The sequence below is a fragment of the Eschrichtius robustus genome, chromosome 17 (genome assembly GCF_028021215.1).
Source record: "Eschrichtius robustus isolate mEscRob2 chromosome 17, mEscRob2.pri, whole genome shotgun sequence".
Classification (NCBI taxonomy): Eukaryota; Metazoa; Chordata; class Mammalia; order Artiodactyla; family Eschrichtiidae; genus Eschrichtius; species Eschrichtius robustus.
In genome coordinates this window covers 70,362,292-70,382,377 of record NC_090840.1, presented here as the reverse complement: position 1 = coordinate 70,382,377, position 20,086 = coordinate 70,362,292, and the positions used below count along the sequence as shown (strand labels likewise).

Here is a 20,086-nt window from a genome sequence, read left to right as displayed (position 1 = left end):
CACTGAGATCGGGGGTCAGAGTCGTCGCCATCCCTCACTGCGTGCAGGCTTGTCGGCTTCTTGTGATTCTTCTTTAGGCGCTATCTTGTTCACACAGTTTGTTCGTGAGATTGCTGAAAGAAAAGCTAGGGAAGAGATCTGGTCATCTGCTGATTACTTATTCTTCATTTCTAATTTGATCTATGGAAAGAACCAACAGATTAGACGAGGTGTTGTGTGATCAAAAGGTTTGAAAGGTGTGCTAGGGCCGGAGGTGAGTAGAGCATGGGGCGCCTGGTTTGAGGTTAGTGACAAGACAAAGGAGCCTCCTGCAGAGAGCTCTTTCCTGCCAAAAGCTGCTTACACTGACTGCCTTTGATTGGGTTCTTCCAGAAACAGACTCTGAGACTGGGATTCGAGTACAAGTAGCTGACTGGGAGGTGATCCCCAGATGCTCTGATAGGGGAGCAGAGGAGTGAGACAGGAAGGGTTAGAAGCTGCTCGGGGCAGGGTATGTGGGTATGTTAAGGAGTAGGTCACCATTGTGGACACCTGGGATTTATGAACATCTGTGGGAACGTCCGGGCTCCGGTCCTGCCGGGGACCTCCAGGAGATGGTATAGAATACATCTCAGATTTTTCCTACCCAGAGGATGAGAAAACCGCAGAATCCATCTACCAACCCCCACCGATCGTTGGTCGAGGGCTGCTTCTGGGGCTGCATTAGTTCCCCAGCCCTACTGGCCGGTTCTGTGGGCTCACCAAGCACAGCCCTGGAGCCCGAGAAAGCCTGCAGGCAGAGGTCGCAGGCGCATAGGACAAGCTAACGAGGTAAGAGCGGGGCCCTGACAATATCCGCTATGAGAATTATGGCAGGAAACTAGGATTGAGTGGTCTTCAAACAGCTGGCACGTGGTAAGAGCCAGATGCCTCTCTGCGGCATATCTATCTACTCTTTGGAGGAAAGTGCTATATATAAGCGTCTGTAACCCCACGAAAGCTGTGGAGTGAGGCTGTCTGGAAGTAGAGCAGTGTCTTTAAACACACAGTCCAAGAAAGAGAAAGGGGATTTAAAAGGGGTTTCTTCTCTTTTGAAGGATATAGAAGGAATCTAATTCAAGACCTCAGGCACCCCTCCCCTTATTCCACTTTATCTCCTTCCACAGGGCCTGGAACCTCAATGGGGACAAACCTAATACCCTCTCTGTCTTTGGTGCCCCTGGCTCCACGCCCTCTCCCTTCCGCCAGCTCCTGCTTGTGCAGATTGACTTCACTTCTTGCCCACATTCTCCTTGGACCTTCCCTCCTCTCCATCTCCTCTGGGTCCTCAGCCCACTCTCCGATCTGTGTCATCAAATCCAGTCCCCAGTCTGGTGAGGGGATAATAATCCATGGGATTTGTGCTGGCTCACTCCGAGGCGCAGAAGCTGTCGATGGCTCTCAGTTGCCTGGCACGTTGAGTGCCAAGTCTTGAGCCTAGCCTTTGAGGCCCTGCGTGTCTGTGATCTGTCTGAACATTGCAGCCTGACCGCTCCTTCACTTGGCCGTCATCGAGTCCTCCCTGCACGCTGGCTTTCTGAGCTAAGGGGCACATGGAGGACCAGGCTTCACTTCACAGATTTCAGAGAAGGTGAGTAACTTGCCCAGCTAGTAAGTGGCAGAGCCCGACACAGTCCCTCCAAAGCTGATGCACTTTCCACTGGGCCAAGCTTCACTCTCCCTTCCTTTCCCCTGTCCCTTTCCACTCTCAGAACAATCCAAATCCTCTTATCAGTTCCAGAAAGTGTGTATGGGAGAAGGACAGAAGTGGGTAGACGTTCTGGGGTTCATCTTTCACCTGGGCCTGATTCTCTTTGTTAGATGAATAAGTGATGGGAGGTCCCTCTGAGACAGAGGCAGGGCTCCGTGGCCTGTGGGGACCATTTTCACTAGTCTACTTGCACAGTAGCTATCTTTTTTTTTTTTTTTTAAAGACTCTTTGAGTGGAACTTTCCCCTCAAGCTGCTGGAGGAAGAAGAGCCCTGCTTCTCCTGTCCCCAGCTCCCTGCCCTTACGCAGACCCCAGGGACTCTATGAAGTCCTTTAGAATAGACAGCAAATGCAGTCTATGTGTGCTGTCCCATCTTTGCCCCCGTTCCTGCACTCCTGGCAGACGTTACTAGTTGATCATAGAACTTCCTCCCTATGAGCTGGGAACCATCCCCTCACTGCTCTTTATGGGGCTCAAAGAGAAGTTCTCACCTAGAAGGAATCTTGGATGTACTGCAGCAGTACATCCAAGATGTACTGATGAGAAAACCGTACATCCAAGATGTACTGATGAGAAAACTGTAGCCCAGAAAGGGAAGGTGACTGTTCTCAGAGTCACACAGCTGGCCAGTGATTGTCATCAGCGTTGGCCCTCCCCTCCTCTGCAGCCCCAGCCATGTGAAATGTCATCATTCCTGCTGGCTCTGCTGGCTGAAATAACAAATTTCTCCCCTGGGATTGCACTTCTGGACCAGGAAGCCTGGCCAGCTGCTTGAGCCACATTGTCATACGTTGAGAAATCCTTATCAAAGAGCCCTTGATTCCAGGCACTGTGGATTATGGACCACTTACTTCCCTTCTTCCATCCTGTGACCTGAAGTGTCGTCTCTCTGACTCCTGGGGACACTGACGATGAGGTAAAGGATGAGAAGCCAGTCTCCTGTTAGCACATGAGTGGTGTGTGGGGCTTCCTGAGAATTCCGTTTATCTAGGGCCATGGTTCTCAACAGGGGGCGATTTTGCCCATCGAGGGGGGGATGTGGCAGTGTCTGGGGACATTGTTGGTTGTCAAAGCCTGCAGGGGTGATGATGCCACTGGCATCAAGTGGGTATAAGGCAGGGGTGCTGCTACACCCTGCCATGCACAGGACAGCCCCCACCATAAAGACCTATCTGGCCCCAAATGTCAATAGTGCTAAGGCTGAGGAACCGTGGCCTAGGCCCGGGGAATGACGAGTGGAATGCCTGGCCCTTGCCCATGTGGGAGGTCCAGTCCCCTGCCTTTGCTCAGCCCGCCCCCTCAGCTGGAAGTCCTTGCTTCCCCCAACACAATTTATTCAAATCCTTCTCTGCATTCAAGGTCTCTGCCGATTCCCATCTATGGGAGGGAGCCTTTCCCGACTATTCCTAAGCAGCCTTAACTGCTTCTCCTCTGAGCCTACCAGGTGCTTCTAGAACTTGTCTCAGTCAGTCTCGTACTAGTGATGGGTGCACTTCCCCATCTGCCACTGCATTTAATTCCTTGAGTGGTGCAAAGTCGAAAAGCTTCCATGCCTTTGGAATCAGGCACAACTGTGTTCAGATTGTGCCTGTGATCATATGTGACCTTGGGTAGGTAACTTAGAGGACCTCCCTGAACTTCACTTTTCTGTCCATATAACCACAGAACAGTTTCGGAACACGTCCTAAGTACCAGGTGCTATTCTACGTGCTCTACGTGTGTAAACTCATTCAATCCTCACAGCAGCCCTGTGAGTAAGTGCTATTATGGCCATTTCTGTTTCATGGATGAAGGAAAATGAAACACAGAGGTTACCTGACTACCAAGTTCACTGGCCGGGAAGTGGCTGCCCCAGGAGCCGCAGACGGGTGGTCCGGTCCCTCTGGTAACCACGGTGCCTTCTGCCTCCTTCACGGGATGAGCCTCAAAGGGTGTGAGATCTAAGGGAGAAGGCCTGCGTGATGAGTGGTCCAAACTTGCCCAGTTTCTGCTCTGCTCTTCAGCCTAATACAGCACCAATATATCTTCCAGAACATTGTCGACGTTCTATGATACACTGCGTCCTGTCACAGCCCTGCAATGTCTTTGTAAAACCGAGGCACAGGGAGGTTAAGTAAATTCCTCAAGGGCCTAAAACCGCAGAGCCTGGGTTGGGTTTGTCTCCAAAGACCTGGCTCCTCTCTGCACCCAAATTCTGTAATTGCTGGTGTAAGTGAAAATCTCCTCCTTTAGACTGTGAGCAATTTGAGACGGGGGATAGGGGACAGGTTAGGCACGACTTAGCTTCCCCAGCGCCTCTCCCACTTTGGGGCTGCACGTGGTAGGCATTCAATCAATGTTTGTTAGGTGAATAAATGGCTCAGAGCTCCTGGGGCAGAGGCCTGCTTACACAGGCAGAAGGTACTCAAATAGGATTCCAGAGCTTGTCTGTGGGGCAGCCGGGGGCTGAGAGCTTGGGCTGTGGGCCCAGGAACCTGGAGGAACAGGGCGCCTGTTTGACCTCAAGGAGCACCTGCCAGCCTCTCCCTGCCACATCCCCATCAAGGCCTGCAGCAGCAGGAAAATTGTACACTTTCATTACCCAGCGACCCAAGAAGTGCAATTAAGTTGAGAATTAGTTGGCATAATTAATTAGACGGGTAAATAGCTCCCTGTCAACACCAATCAATCCATTCTGCATATAATCAGCTCAGTGCAGGCAGGCCGGAGCTCAAGCAGCTGCTGCTGCTGCCGGCAGGCCAGGGCCTAGGGTGGGAGCAGAAATGGGACAGGGTGTCCAGCCAGGTACCCTAAACCCAACCCACCCCCAGGTCCTCCTACAACTGCTTTTCATGGGAGCAGCCTCCTGGCAAGTCCATCTTCGGCACCCAGCAAAGCCACAGCTTAACTCCCAGGAAGCCACAGCTGCAAAGTCCCTTTGCTCCCTCAAGTTTCCTACTTTTGAGTTCCCGGTCCATTGCTCAAGGTTTCTGACATGCATAAAAACCACAAGAGCTCCCTTTTTTTTTTTTTCCCCCCTTTTTTTGGCTAATAAATTTGCAGATGCTTTTTTAAACATTAAGGTATAACTTAGATGCAGTAAAATTTACCCTTGTTACTGTACAGCTTTATGAGTTTTGAGGAATGTGTACAGTTGTATAACTGTAACCGAGCAGGACCCTACAGGGTCTTCCTGGGACAGACCTCCCCACGTCCTCAACCTGCATCTTGTGTGTAGAAAAACTTTAGCTTCCTGGGCCTTCCCCGAGTTCCAAAGAATAAATTTAATCAGAGAAGTGATAAAAGGCAAAAGCAAAGGAAAACAGTCAAGCAAGACAAAATAATAGTTTAGCCATTGTTTAATGGCTAAAGTCAAGGACATCTAACTCCTCCTCAAGGACTATAGATAATATTCTGAGCCATGTCCTTTGAGCCATTTAGCAGATATTGAAACCCCCATCAGGTGGAAGGGATAACTGTATGCTGCCCACAAGCACATAGACCCCAGACCAGTTGGAACCAGAAGGTTGATGATGTTGACTCCTGATTACCTCACCACCAACCAATCAGAGAAATGTCCACGAGCTGACCACACACCCTGCAACCCCTCTCCCTCATCCTATCTTTAAAAACCTTTCCCTGAAAGCCATTGGGGAGATCAGGTCTTATAAGCAAGCACTAGCTGCCTGGACTCCTTTCTTGCCACCCTGCAATAAACGCTGCCCTTTCCTTCACCACAACCCGGTGTCACTGGATTGGTTTACTGGGCGCAGGTGAGTGGACCCAAGTATGGTTCAGTAACATAACCACCAGCATGATTAAGATCTAGAATACTTCTATCACCACACAAAAAAATCCCCATTCCCTTCTGTAGTCAACTGCTTCCCCCACCCCCAGCCCCTGGCAACTACTGATCAGTTATCTCTCCCAAAAGTTTTACCTAGGGACTTCCCTGGTGGTCCAGTGGTTAAGACTCTGCCCTTCCACTGCAGGGGGCATGGGTTCAATCCCTGGTTGGGGAACTAAAGATCTCATGTGGTGTGGCCAAAAATTAAAAAAATAATAATAATAAAATAGAGAAGTTTAAAAAACAAAGAACAACAAATACCTCAATATTAAAAAAAAAAAAAAGTTTTGCCTATTCCAAAATGTCCCATAAATGGAATCATACAGTGTGAGCCTTTTGAATCTGGCTTCTTTGTCTTAGCATAATGCACTTGGGATACATTCATATTGTGGTGTGCGTCCCTGCTTAGCTACTTTTTATGGCTGAGTCATGTTTCATTGCATGCATGTGCCACGTTTTGCTTATCCCTTTCCCAGTTGAAGGACATTTGGTTGTTTCTAGTTTGGGGCATTTATGAATAAAGCCACTGTAAATGCTCATATAGAGGTTTTCGTATGAACATAAGTCTTCATTTCACTTAGATAAATACCTAGGAGCAAGATTGCTGGGTCTATGGTAGGTGTATAGATAACTTTATAAGAAACTGCCAAACTGTTTTCTAAGATCCTGTACCATTTTACATGCCCACCATCCATGTAGGAGACTTCTGGTAGCTCCATATCTTTGTTACTGCACAGACTTTACAAAATGATGACATCCACCGCTGGTGACAGCAGGGCCAGCTACATAATTTACGTGGCCCAATTCAAAATGAAAATGTGAGGCCCCTTGTTTCAAACAAAAGGAAAAAGTGCCATTAATGGTACTAAAATAGAAAGTTTTTTTCCTTTCTTCTGTAGTCTTTCTCTCATCTTCTCATGGTATTTTTAAAAATTTGCTATTTAATGTTTTAAGTGAAGAAAAACTAAAATTAAAAATTATTAGCATGAACTTTACCATTTACCACTTATTTTTATATTGTGCAATGCCATTTTTTTAAAAGACTTTTTTTCTTTCTTTCTTTTTGGCCGCAGCTTGCAGGATCTTAGTTCCCTGACCAGGGATCAAACCCAGGCCCATGGCAGTGAAAGCGCCAACTCCTAACCACTGGACCACCAGGGAATTCCCATGTGCAAAGCCATTATAAATGCAAATACGAGAGCTTTTAACTTGTATGTAGAATCACTGAAATTACATGGTCTGTATTTCATTTATACATGCGTATGTATTTTGTTCTTATCGGAAAGTGGAAATGCTGCAGGTGGCCAAATGGTCAGAACCTGCCCAAGGTGGCCATTGGGCTGCCAGGTGAATCAGGGCTCTCCCTCCGAGCTGGGCTGGGAAACTCTTCCTCTGGTTTTTTTCTTCTGAAAATAACTCTATTGGCTTTTGCTTTTGTTCTGTGAATATTACGGGTTCATTATAAAAATTGGGGGAAAACAAGCAAAAATAAAGAAAATGAATTAAAATGAAAGAAAAAAATCAAACATCTTCCATAGCCACACCGTTAGACATTGTAATTTTTTTAGTATAAATTTATTTATTATTTATTTATGGCTGTGTTGGGTCTCCGTTGCTGCATGCGGGCTTTCTCTAGTTGGCGGCGAGCGGGGACTACCCTTCGTTGCGGTGCGTGGGCTTCTCATTGCGGTGGCTTCTCTTGTTGCGGAGCACGGGCTTCAGTAGTTGTGGCACGTGGGCTCAGTAGTTGTGGCTCCCGGGCTCTAGAGCGCAGGCTCAGGAGTCGTGGCGCACGGGCTTAGTTGCTCCGCGGCATGTGGGATCTTCCCGGGCCAGGGCTCGAACCCGTGACCCCTGCATTGGCAGGCGGATTCTTAGCCACTGCACTGTAAGTTCTAACATTTTCTTGTGTGTTGTGGCAACAGTGTAGATTAGATCCTGCAGAACCCACTGCAGTCTCCCTCTCATGTGCTTTCCCATGGCATCCGGGAGGCTCAAAACTCTTTTTCCCAGGCCTCCCAAAAGCAGAGCTCTGCATGGAACCCAAGCTCTGACAGGCAGCAGCATCCTCACATGACTTGGAAGGTTTTTCTGTGGCAGCAGCTTAAGCAGACAGGAACGCTGCTGCTACTCCCAAGGCGTCAGAGGTGGAGAGCGGTGGCAGCAGGAAGGCTTCCACTGGAACGGCCCGTGGTGGGGCTGGGCATCTTCCTGGCTGGGTTGCTTTCTGTAGCATCCAAGTGTGGTTCCCTAGGCCTCCTGGGAATTTTGTAGTGAACTAGGACTCTGGCAACAAACCCCTTTCTACTTAACCAGTTAGAGTGGATTCTGTTGTCTGCAATGAAGAACTCAGCCTTTGGGTCTCAGCTTAACTTTTATTGTCTCCTTCATAGCACTTACCAAAATATGGAATTGCCTCGTTATATATTTGTCTACCTACTTAGTGTCTTTTAATGAGGAGGAACCAGTTCTGTCTTGTTCACCACTTTGATCCCAGTGGCTATCCCACAGCAGCACTTGGTAGATATCTGTTGGGTGAAATAATTGGTCACCTTCCAGCACCCCCTACCCCAAGAGAGAGCAGAAACACTAGCCTCAGCCACTCCTGTGGACCAAGTGGGCTGTATTCCCTCTATGTGTACAACTGATCCCCCCACCACCAACGCCTGCTGATTGCTTCTTTTTGCAGAGAAAAGCAATGTTGTAGAAGATTCCCGCTCGCACCCCTCTTTGTCGCTAGTGACTTAAAAAGACTATAAGGATGAATCAGCTCACTGTGGCCAACTCCCTGCTCCCCTTCAATGAGCAAAGCCCTGCTCTGTGGTGAGTATATGTGTCTGTGTGTGATAGCTGGGGACAGATTTCTGAATAGAATAAGACCCACAGACTCAGGAGGGCAAACATTATATCATTCATTCATTCCACAAACACGTACCAAGTGCCTCCTAGGCATGTTATGTGCAAGGTGCTGGAAGGGACCCAGACCTCCCGGTAAATGCCCCTTTGTAATCAGACTTTCTCCTTTTGGCCATCAGACTGTCACCTAAATTAGTTGCAGACTCTAAGCGTTAAATTATGAGCCTGATAATGCAACTTTGCCATGTGGTTGTGCAATTTCAGGTACAAACCTTATGTTTGAAACACAGGTGCAGGAATAGATGTTAGTGACATGATTTGAAAGGATTACTGTGCAAGCAGCCCAGCCCCTGGATGCCTGCCAACTTCAGGCCAGAACCATGACACCCATGAGCTCTGTGATGAAGGTGGCCTCATGGCTGTGCATCCCAGCACAGCTTGGGGTGCCAGGACATATACCGTGACCTCTGCCATTGCCATTACACCTGTTGGAACTGTGGGCAAAACCACTGCCCTGTTCCAGGTCTGAACCTGGAAGGGGCAGGCCCAGTTCCTTGTGGCCCCAGGGCTGCTGGGACCACACCTACCACCACCTGTCTCACCTGTCAGAGGGGGTGGAGTGGGAGGGCCCTGAGAGGTGAGTGCTGTAACCCTTTCCTCTCCTCTGGCTAGGGGACCTTGCTGTATGTGGAGCATGGGAGATGGACCTGAATGTGTTTCTGGCCAGTTCATGGAAAGGCCTGCTTGGTTATTGAAATCAGAGCCTGCCCATCTTTGGAACTAGGAATGAGGTCTTTGATCAGGCTAAAGTTTGGGGATCTAGAAATGAACCCACTGCAGCGTCTGCCCTCAAGGAAAACCAAGCAAATACAGTAGAATGCGAGAAGCCTTTTGTGTCATCATCAAATGCTCAAGGGCCCACCATGGGCTCTGCACAGCCTATAGCGTGACCCCCGCTGTGGCCGTGCCGACAGTCCAGTGGGAAAGAGGGCAAATGAAACGTCATGACATTGAACTGGGGTGAGTGTTGAGGTCAGAGGAGCAAGAGCCAGGAGCGTACAGAGCGGGAGGCTGACCTAGCCTGGGGTCAGGAGGCCTCTCTGAGGTCACGACAGGTTGGAGGCATTAGCTGGGGGAGGTGGGAGGGAATGGGTGCCCCAGGGGTGCAGGGGTTGGGTGTGTGCTGGGGGGGCAGGGAGGAGTGGGAAGAGGTGAGCTCCAGAGGTCAGACCCTGGTGGGAGGGGGGACGGCAAGAGGACCTCGGTCTTTATCTCATGGATGTGGGAGCTACAGAAGCTGTCACGCGGACGGAGAGAAGGCCAGACAAGCGTTTTTCTGTGACGGCTGCCTCTGGCCTCAGTGTGGCAAGAACACAGCCCCTCAGGGAACATCCTGGCAGTCAGGGGCGAGGCCCTCTTCCTCCTGAGTGCCCTGTCAGCACGGCTCAGAGCAGTGACTCCCAGAAGCTTCCAGCAACAGGCTGACTCACGCGGTGGCGGCCGCTCGCCCAGTCAAAGACAGAGCTGGAAGGGCCATGGCCTTGCGCTGCCCGGGACAGATGACAGAGACGTGCCGGCTGCTCTCTGCAGGGCGTGTCTGAGGAAAACCTCCTCCTCCCGCCCCACACGCGGCCTCCTCAGCCTCCCTGGACTCGCCCAGCTGGCTGCGCCCTGGCTTCTGGCTTGTCACAGCCAGAATAACCAGATGAGACCTGTGGGCCCACGGCCAAGCCCTGCCACGTTACCGAGTCCTGCCTGGGAAGGGGCCAGGTCTGGGAAACCTCTGCCTCCTCCCAAAGCACCATGGGAGAATCCACGCCCCAAACCGGTCCCTTCTCTCCAGCCTCCTTCCTTCCCCAGTAACCTTTCTCCTCACTTAGCCTCTTGACTCCCTCTATATTTTCAATTTTTATTTATTGACTTTTGTAAGCAGAGGGAACTGGAAAGGAGCTGAGAGTCACAGTGAGCATGATTCTGAAGCCCACTCACCCCGACTTCCCTCCCACTGGACCAGTGACTGCAGGGGACTGTGCAAAGACCGTGGGCTGTGGTCAGGTCGGATGCCACACACAATCTGGCTGTGACCCCTGCCAAGCAGATGGAGACCATGACCCGTGGGGGAGGATGGAAGTACAGGGAGAGGTCAGGGGTGAAAAGAAAAGCTCTTAACAGCTGCAACTGCCCTAGCACAGGCAAACGCCCAGAACCTCTGGTCTTCACCCTCGGGTAGATGGAAAATTCCTCATGTGCTCCCTGTGGGGTGAAACAGCAAACCCACCTGAATCCAGGACAGAACATATTTTTCGGCTGCCCACAAGCTCCTCAGACGTCCATTGTTAAAGGTGTACAAGAATGTTCGCTACAGTAATTGTTACTGATTGGGAAGAATTCGATGTTCTAGAATTAGAAGACCTAGAGCGGCTTGGGCTGCGAGGACAAAGTACCACAGGCTGGGGGTGGAGGGGTCAGGGGTGGGGTGGGGCTTAAACAATGGTAATTTGTTCTCTCGCAGTTCTGAAGGCAGGAAGACCGAGATCAAGGTGTTGGAAGGGTTGGTTTCTTCTAAGGCCTCCCTCCTTGGCTGGCAGACGGCCACCTTCCTTCTGAGTCTTCATCTGATCTTCCCCCGGGCAGGTCTGCATCCTAATCTCCTGTTCTCAGAGACAGTTTCACTGCGGTTACAAAGAACGAGGAAGATCTATATGTATTGACAGGGAAAGAGTTCCCAGCTTATTGTTACGTGGAAAAAGTAAGTCACTGGACAATATGATACTGATATCAGTGGTTCCCTCTGGAGAGGTAACAGGATTGGGGTAAGGGTGGGGTGAGGGAGACATTTATATGTGTAAGTCTGTGCAGAGATTGGATTATTGTTCTCAATTCTTCATTCCCCTCCTTGCCCTGGCTTTGCAGCTTTTCCCCTGTGGGCTGGGTATATTTCCCTGGCCCATGGATGTTGAACTTGGCCAGGTGACTTGGTTTGGCCAATAGAATTTGGATGGAGGTGCCCAGAGCAGAGGACTTAAGTGTGCTCGCTTGGTATAGTTTGGTCTCTCAGGCTTCTGTGACCCTCAGTGAGAAGAAGGCACCCCAGGAAATGGCTGACCATGAAGACCACGGTCTTTAAGACTGACCAACGGAGACCATGAAGACATGACAAGCAGCGCTGAACCCAACCACAGCCTGGCGCTAGCCCAGCCGACAACACACCTGTGAGCAAGAAAAATACATGCTTACCTGGAAAACATTATGCTGAGTCAAGTAAGCCAGACACAAAAGGACGAATATCGTATGATCCCACGTACATGAAATATCTAGAAAAGGCAAATTCACAGACAGAAAGTAGATTAGAAGCTACTGGGGAGGAGAATGAGGGGAGAGAAGGGAAAGGAGGGTTATTAATGGGCACAGAGTTTCTGCTTGGGGGGATGAAAAGGTTTTGAAAACAGAGAGTTATGATAGTTGCACAACATCACAAATGTACTTAATGCCACTGAATTGGACACTTAAAATGGTTAAAGTGGTAAATTTCGTGTTATGTATATCTCATACCACAATTTTAAAAAATAATAATGTAATATACCAAAAATACATTGAATTGTATGTACACCTTACTTTTTAAAATATTTATTTATTTTATTATTTACTTATTTTCCTTAGGCTGGGTCGGGTCTTAGCTGTGGCACACAGAGTCTTTGCTGAGGTATGCAGGATTCTCTCTAGTTGTGGTGTGGTGGCCTCACAGCATGTGGGATCTTAGTTCCCTAACCAGGGATTGAACCCATGTCCCCTGAATTGGAAGGCAGATTCTTTACCACTGGACCACCAGGGAAGTCCATGAATTATACACTTTAAACAAGTAAATTGTATGGCAGGAGAATCATATTTCAATAAAGCTATTCAAAAAGAAACCCACATTGTTTAAGCCATTAAGTTTTGGGTGATTTGTTAAGCAGCACTTGTGCAGCACTAGCTGACTGATACAGTACGTATGCATGTGTTTTATAATGAGCACATATTATTTGTGTAATAAAAATATGCAAAATCAGAATTTATCGGGTTCCCTCCGAACAGGCCCCTGTTTTCTGTTTTCCTGCCCAGTGGTGGCACCAGGGCATTTATGGACATTGCTCCTCTAAATTTGGAGTGACACTTTGCTTCTCTCTTTATTCTTGGCAGTAACTCAGACCCAAGTCCTGGCCGTTCCTGTAGACTGTGTCTCCACTCGGCTCTGCAGCATCTCCCAGAACATGTTTTCATCTCCCTAGGCCTGGATTGTTTCCTGGCTTCCCAGGTGGTCTCCCTGCCAGGGTCTATCCAGGCCATAGGGGAAGAATAATTTGCAACCTGTTTCCAGTACGTTACTCTGCTCAGCCAGCCCTGAGCCTGCCTCTCAACATACACACACACACACACACACACACACACACATACACACACACACACACACACATGCTTTTCATCTGTAAAGAAGGCTTACGAAAGCCTCTGCTGCCCATCAGAACAAATCTAAGCCCCTCAAATGTCACCTGGATATGCACCTCAGGGGTATGATGTGATGATGTCCCAAAATTGATCAGCTGGAGAAAAATCTGCTGTAGGCGGTCGGGCCTCTGCTTCCTTCCTGTCTCTCTTTCACATCTGTTCTTCCTCCACCTTCAGGATTTTATGGAAGATGAGAAAACCTCCAGTGCTGCAAACAAAGGGAATGTTCAGTTCAAAACATTGGTTTAGAAGTTGAGAACGTGAAAGACTCTAATGACTAATTGTTGTGGCTTCTAATTCAAAACTGAAAGAGGACATACATAACCAAGACAATGGATAAGAGATGATTGTTTAGAATATAGCTCAAAATTGTTAAAGGAATTGAGTTTTAGTGTCGACACAAAGCTCTTTCCATCCTTTTTTATTTCTTCATGTGAACAGAGTGTCTCAACACTTACATCTATAAATATGGAAAATAGGAACAGAATTAATGCTGAATCCCATCTCATTCTAGAAAAAGGGACTAGCTAGCCATGCAGACATGAATTAAGTGGGATTAAAAAGTTGTATCCATCTCATGGATATTTGTTTCAGATTTTCCATTTAATAATTATTCTTCAAAATCATAAATATATTTATGATTTTTGATTGTGTACTAACAAAAATAGTGATATGTCAATTTAGAAGAAAAATATGACACAAAACCTTATGGTCACAGGAAACAAAATTTTCAATTTATGTACATATTCTTGCTGCTGAGAGGCAAGTTAGGGTGCTCAATAACAGACATTCAAACATAAACTATTATATGAAGATAAAATTCTGGGGGTGGGAGTATAATGGAAATATGAGTTCTGGGGTGAAAATAAATGTAAACTTAACAAATGTTAGAGAAGCTTATTCATGTGTATTTAAAATAGATTATGGTTTGTATGGAATCCATAAGGTATTTCGATTTCATTGGATGCCTGGTTAAAAAAAAATCATACATGCAGTTTTATTTTTAGAAAATCAGCATATACGGCCTACTGGAAATTACATCCTTTGTAACTGAATTTACAACGAAAACGTTTAGATACAAATTTAGCGTTAATCGAGGAGGTGTGTAGACGCTTTTCAAGATTATTGTAGGAGGTGCACGTGAGGAAACACTTGAGGAAACTGCTGCTGGGGGTGACGGATGTGCTGGTGAGAGCCCCGCGCCGTGGTCCGACTCGGGACGGAGCCCCGCCTGGCGTAGCTACGAGCCGCTCAAACTTGGGCAGGTCGCCCAGCCTCTGTGAGTCTGCGTTTGCGCCTCCGTACGTGTAGTGCAGCGGTAACACCGACCCCCTCCGGGTGGTCTACCCCGGGAGTAAATGAGCCGCCGCCGTGAAAGCGTTTAGCCTCCATTCAGCCAAGTGAGGGGGGAAGGTGGGGAAGGGAGAAGCAATCCTGGAAGGAAAATGGGATCCGATTGCTCAGAGCAGGTGACCTTTGACCTGGCTGAAGAAGGGCAAGGAGGAGATGCCGGCACAGAAAAGGGGCCTGATACGGGAAAAACCGTGTCAGGCGGAGGGAACAGCCCTCGCGAAGGCCTGGAGGTGGGAATTGCTTGCTCCAGGAGCCCCTGCCCCCAGCCCCCGGAGGGAAGGGACAACCTGCCTTCACCCCGCCACGGTCACCCATCACTAGACGAGACTGGGGGTCGCTGCCTGCAGGAGCCTCTGCGCCTGCGACCCTGAAGGGCACGTAACACCGACCACTGAGCCCTTTATTTCGGACTCAGGGCGCAGCCAGCCGTCGGTCCCTCCACCGCATCCAGGAGGTGCTCAGTGGGGCTTCTGTATCTGGCCAGATTCTGCCGCAGCTTGGGCTTCCTTGAGGCAGTAAGGAAGTCAGTCAACGCTCCGGAGCCGGGCCTGGAGACCTGGGTGAAACTGCCGCGACGCTCCCGGTTTGCCGTTCTCGGCGTCCCCGGATTCCTCCGTATGTGTGTGCTGGGGGCGGGATCCCTCTGCCCGGGCCTCTGTTCTCCCGCACCTGCCGGGCGGTCCTGGGGCCCCAGCGACCTTAGCCCGGAGTACAGTCCCTCGGCCGGGTTCTCGCAGCGGAGCGTGGGAGGGAGAGCTCCCCCAGGGTTGGGTAAGTTCCATTCACTCTGCGAGGCCCGGGGTCCAGGCAACCTACGCCGTCCGCGACTCCTCCTAACGAGACGGGAGGACGCCGTAAGGCGCCCACCCCTTGTCTGCACCGACCTCACTCCCAGGGGTCTCTCTCCAAATGATCCGCGCTCCCCCGCCCAATGTTCTCTACACCAACAACCAGGAATTCTGGTGCCTGCTCTTACACGATAATATTATTTTTTTACCCTCTTACGCTGATGTTGCGAGTTTCCCCCTTAACATGCCCCAATTCTGGGTGATTTAAAAAACACTCCCCAACACTTCATAATGAAACATTTTCAGATAAACAGAAACGTTGAAACAATTGTACAGTGAATATTCGTACACCCACCTCCTAGACCTACGTTAACGTCTCACTGCTCTCGCAAGTCTCCCGAATCTCTCTCCACCTCTCTGTCCTTAGGTCCATCAGTCTATCAAACCGTCTTACCCTTTGAAAAACTTCAAACTTGGCAATCGTCCAAAGCCCTTCTGTTAGCCTGTCGTTGGCTGGAGTTCAGTCTTAGTTTACATTTTTTAAGGTAAAATTTACACAGAGCGAAAAATACAGATTTTACGTGTGCCTTCCTCTGGTTGATTTTAGATGGTACGTGGAAGAGTGCTTTTTATTTTAATATTTATTTTAACGTGTATTAGGAGAAAAATAAACACCTGTTTTCCACTTATAATAGTGACAAAGTTTCCTTTAACAATGAATGTATTTAAATGAGCTGATATAAAGGGCTGTGGGTAAGGGAGGGGAGAGGGCTTCCAAGATGCTGAGGCTGCGACCCGAGATGTCGTTTCCAGAGCTGCGGACGCTTCTAAGAAGAGTGGTCTCAGCCGCCGAGCTCCGGGCAGAGATGGAAACTTGGGGCGTCATAAGAGGCTGGGCACCGGACTGGATCTGGGGATCTGCGGTGGGGCCGGAGTAGTGTGCATTGTGTGTGCGCGTGTGTGTTTTCAAATCATTATGCATGTGCGCCCCGACACCAGTTGTTTGAGGCTGAGAGTGTCTCTGTGAACGCAGCACCGAGCACAAGGCTGGGGACACGGTAGGTGCCCAAGCAGTGTTTCACGAGATCACGCATGTGCAAACGCTTTGTAAACAGTCTACAAAAATAAGAGTTTACAACAGCAGGGCACATGGGGTCCGACAAGCCGCAGTGCTTGTTGATTGATAAATAGACCGGCAGGCGGAGGAAGACCGGAGCGGCGTGGCCGGTTCAGCCAGGGCCGGCACTGGGGCCGGCAACTCCTGTGTCGGGGGTCAGGGACTCAGCGGAGAAAATGAAAACGTGGTTTTCTGAGCATGCGCATTGGGCCGCCGCCGCAGCCTCATTATCCTACTCCGGGAAGCGTTTGCTAGGTGCCTCGTTAGCGCAGTAGGTAGCGCGTCAGTCTCATAATCTGAAGGTCGTGAGTTCGATCCTCACACGGGGCACGATACTTTTGTTCGCTCCAGCTCCTTCACTAGTCCTAGAAAGATAAGATTTAGCTGCTTGTGAGGGGACCTGTAGACCCTGGGCGTCCGCGCTTTTCCGCCCTGGGGTCAACAGCGTGTTGGCATAGCCAACCCGAAGTACCGAGGCGGGGCACTTTCGTTGATAGAAGATACCACTTTTCTGCTCCGCCGCCCTGCCGGCTCCGGCGTTCTGGGCCCCGGTGGGAGGACTGGAAGGGAGGCCGGCGCCTGAAGATGGGGCGGCAGGGGGTAGGGGATGGGGTGTGGGCACGTGAGGAAGACTAGCGCGCGGCGGGCTGGGGCCCGGGTGAGCCCCTCGGGAAGATCCCCACTCTCACCACCAGCGCTGCGGCCCGGGTACCCAGGAGGTGCACTCACCCTGCCGTCCCACCCTCCACCAGGTGTCCTGCCCTGGCCCTTGAGCCCTGTTGGTGGCGGGAACGTGCACAGCCCTGGGTGAGGGGAGCTCGGGGTGCTCGAGGTCCGGGAGGACGCTGAGGGCGCCGCTGGCTGCAAAGCCGCCTAATGGAGGCCCCAGGGCAGTGCCTGGAACCCAAAGTCTCCTGGGGAGGGTCCTGATTATCAACACCCGGCCCCAGGGAAGGGTGGGTCTAGGCAACTGTGGGGAAGTGGGCGGCACCGTGATGAGAGGCCAGAGAGTGCACCACGCTGAACACCTTGGTGAGGAGTTTGGGCTGCAGAGCTTTGCAGTGGCAGGAGAAGATCGGTCTCGGGGATGGGGGTGTTAGGGAGGTCATGCAGGCAGCAGCCCGGCCTAACGTGACAGGGGCTGTGCTGACTGCATCTGAAACAGTTGCTGCATTGCAATGATCACCCGTGAAATTTCTGATAATTCAGTCATTCTGAACAGGCCAAATAGCAAATTAAATTGAGATGTGATGTAAAAGGGAAGAACCTTCGTATTCTGTTACAAGTTAATCACTAAACGGATGTTGCCTATAAGCTTAAATTATACATAATGGCCCATTTCTGGGAACCCTGCTTCCCAGGTAATGAGCATTAAGCTGAAACACCTTTGTTTAACTCGCAGGAAACATCCTGACCAGGTCCACATGTGCACGACTGCAGAGAGGAAGAAATGAACACATCCCCTCAGGAGGCTGATGGGAACCAGGAAGTGTTTGCCTTTACTCCCCACCCCAAACACACACTTTTAGTATAAAAGAAGCCTGAATTCTAGCTCAGGTAAGGTGGTTCTTTGGGATACGGGTCCACCGTCTTCTTGGTCTGCTGGCTTTCTGAATAGAGTCGCTATTCCTTGCCCCAGCAACTCGTCTCTCCATTTATTGGCCTGTCCTGCCTTGCTACTCCTGGCTAGCTGGCAGTTGGGGAATTTGGGGGTAAGGCCCGGCAGCTGCTGCAACCGCTTGTCCTGAGGATCTTCCCTTCAAAACTCCCTGACGCTGCACTGAGTGCCCCAGCGCTTGGCAGTTGGAGCAAGGAATCAACATTTGGGAGCGGACAGGCTCCGTACAGTGGGGTAAGTCACTCCGGGTGTGTACAGCCAGGAACTTTATTTCCTCTCCATTTGGGGTTTGGGGATTTTTCTCCGGAATAAGCCAATTTGTATTTGAGTTGGGTACCCTGCTGGAGAGAGGAAAGAGTTGTTGGACTTTTACCTGATTTGTGAACTGGTTCATTTGTTTCTTTGGATGCTAGCATTTGTGTTTGCGGTTTGTGTTTTGCTCGTCTTGAAATTCTGTCTTTAAAAATGGGAAATGTTTTGGGGAAAGCGGGTGGGGTGGTGGTGGTGGTGGTGGTGGGATGAATTGGGAGATTGGGATTGACATGTATACACCAATATGAACCTGCTGTATAAAACATTAAATTAAATTAAAAAAAATTTAAACTAATAAGAAACTGCTGTATAAAAAATTAAATTAAATTAAAAAAAATTTTTTTTTAAAAGGAAATGTTTCAACTATCCCTAAAGAAAGTCCTCTGAGGTGCATTTTGGATAAGTGATCTGATCACAGCTATGAACCCATGGGTGAGGGGAAGATGATATTTTATTGTAACAATGTGTGGCCACAGTACCTGTTAGGATCTCCACAAGGGGTTTAGGCAGGGTTATCTTGGGACCCTGTGCACAATGTACTGCTACCCTTGCTGTGTTAATTACTTCATTTATGGTCTCCTTATGGTCTCCGGTGTCATTGGTATATGTAAAACCTCAAGACCAAACTTGAGGGTTTACTTAGGATTTTCTGTTTGTCCTTTGCGTTTTTCGTTTCATTTTGTTTGGTGCTATTTCTCCATTTACAGCCAAATCTGTTTTGTGATACTTAAAACTTCTACTGATGTCAAATGGAGGAAAGGAACAGAAAAAGACAAAACCAAAACCAAAACCTGTCTGTTCTTGTCCAAGAGAGGGACATTCCCAGGAAGAAAAGAAAGGTTCTACTTGGTTCCTAACATCACCAAAAGCTACAACTAGAAATAGAAGTGTCTTTTCCATTAATATTAGTAAAAAGGTTTAGCCATCTAGACAGGTGACCTTGATTTGTCCCATCTGCTAGAAACCCAATTTGAATCTAACCTCTTCTGTTACTGATGGGTTTTACACTGTTGGACCTGATTCATGGCTGAAATTTCAGAATGGTAACCATGAGGTCCCTGTGTTTGTGTACTTGTACATGTGTTATAGATGTGTGGCATTGCCAAAATTAATTTGTAAAAGAGCTCTATTTAATTGGCTTAAAGGAAATTAAGCACTCATATAAATACTCAAAAATAAAAGAAACTGGCCAGAATGAATTTTGGGTTCACATGATCTAGGAAATATTCAGTATTGAATTAATATCTGGTATTAATTAGCTTGAGCTTGTTGGTTTGATTAATACATACATGTCTTTAGAGTCATCAACATTAAGTATAATACTTTTATTGTACTTAGGTTTACTAGAAGTGAAGTAAGACCTTATTATTCCTGTTACAAAGTTTGTCAGCAAGAAAAACAACAATATGACAAAGATTTTAAGTAAACAAAATAGAGGTAAATGAGGTAAGACTTTTAAGGTAGACTCTATAGGAATAATTATGTTTTGGGAATGTCTATCTAAAATAGTCTCTACAGATTTTCAAAATTTAAAACTAAACTAAGTTAAATTAAGAGAATTCATTGACTGGGTCATTTCAAATAGGATAAAACATTAGAACTAATTTCTGGTCAGGTCTAAATTTACCTACTTTTGCCCTCCTAGGAGAGGAAGACTAAAGCAAAACTTTGTCAGTCAGGAAATTCTGGTATGACAAAGAGTTTACAATTACTTGCTTTTTGGTCTTCACTAAAGATTAAGGTTTTAAGGTTAAGAATTGTGAAGGAAACACTTCAGTATGCAAAGATAAGGGATGTGTGTTTTCAGCAAAGAAGGTATGAGGAATGAAAATGCATTTTGTTAAAGGGAAAAGGGTGGTTTTGTCCTAGAGGTGGTTGTTTCTGAATGGAAAAGAAAATGAGGAACAGATTAACATGGATACAGAAAGTTGTGGAAGGTTTGTGGAGGAGGATCACTGAAAGAATTTTGTGCATAGACAGGACTGGCTAACAAGATTGAACC

At 48.4% G+C, this 20,086-nt stretch overlaps 1 long non-coding RNA gene and 1 other non-coding gene across 2 annotated transcripts; one reads left to right on the top strand and one right to left on the bottom strand.

The window, feature by feature from the left end:
* Nucleotides 1–10,346: 10,346 nt before the first annotated feature.
* Nucleotides 10,347–15,475, bottom strand: LOC137750920 (uncharacterized). Its single transcript, XR_011070638.1, has 4 exons — nt 15,393–15,475; nt 12,953–13,104; nt 11,649–11,725; nt 10,347–11,083 (listed from the first exon to the last, which is right to left on the bottom strand). It is a non-coding gene; the product is annotated as an uncharacterized lncRNA (long non-coding RNA).
* A 936-nt stretch (nt 15,476–16,411) lies between these two features.
* TRNAM-CAU (transfer RNA methionine (anticodon CAU)) lies at nt 16,412–16,484 on the top strand. Its single transcript has one exon. It is a non-coding gene; the product is annotated as a tRNA-Met (tRNA).
* Nucleotides 16,485–20,086: the final 3,602 nt, after the last annotated feature.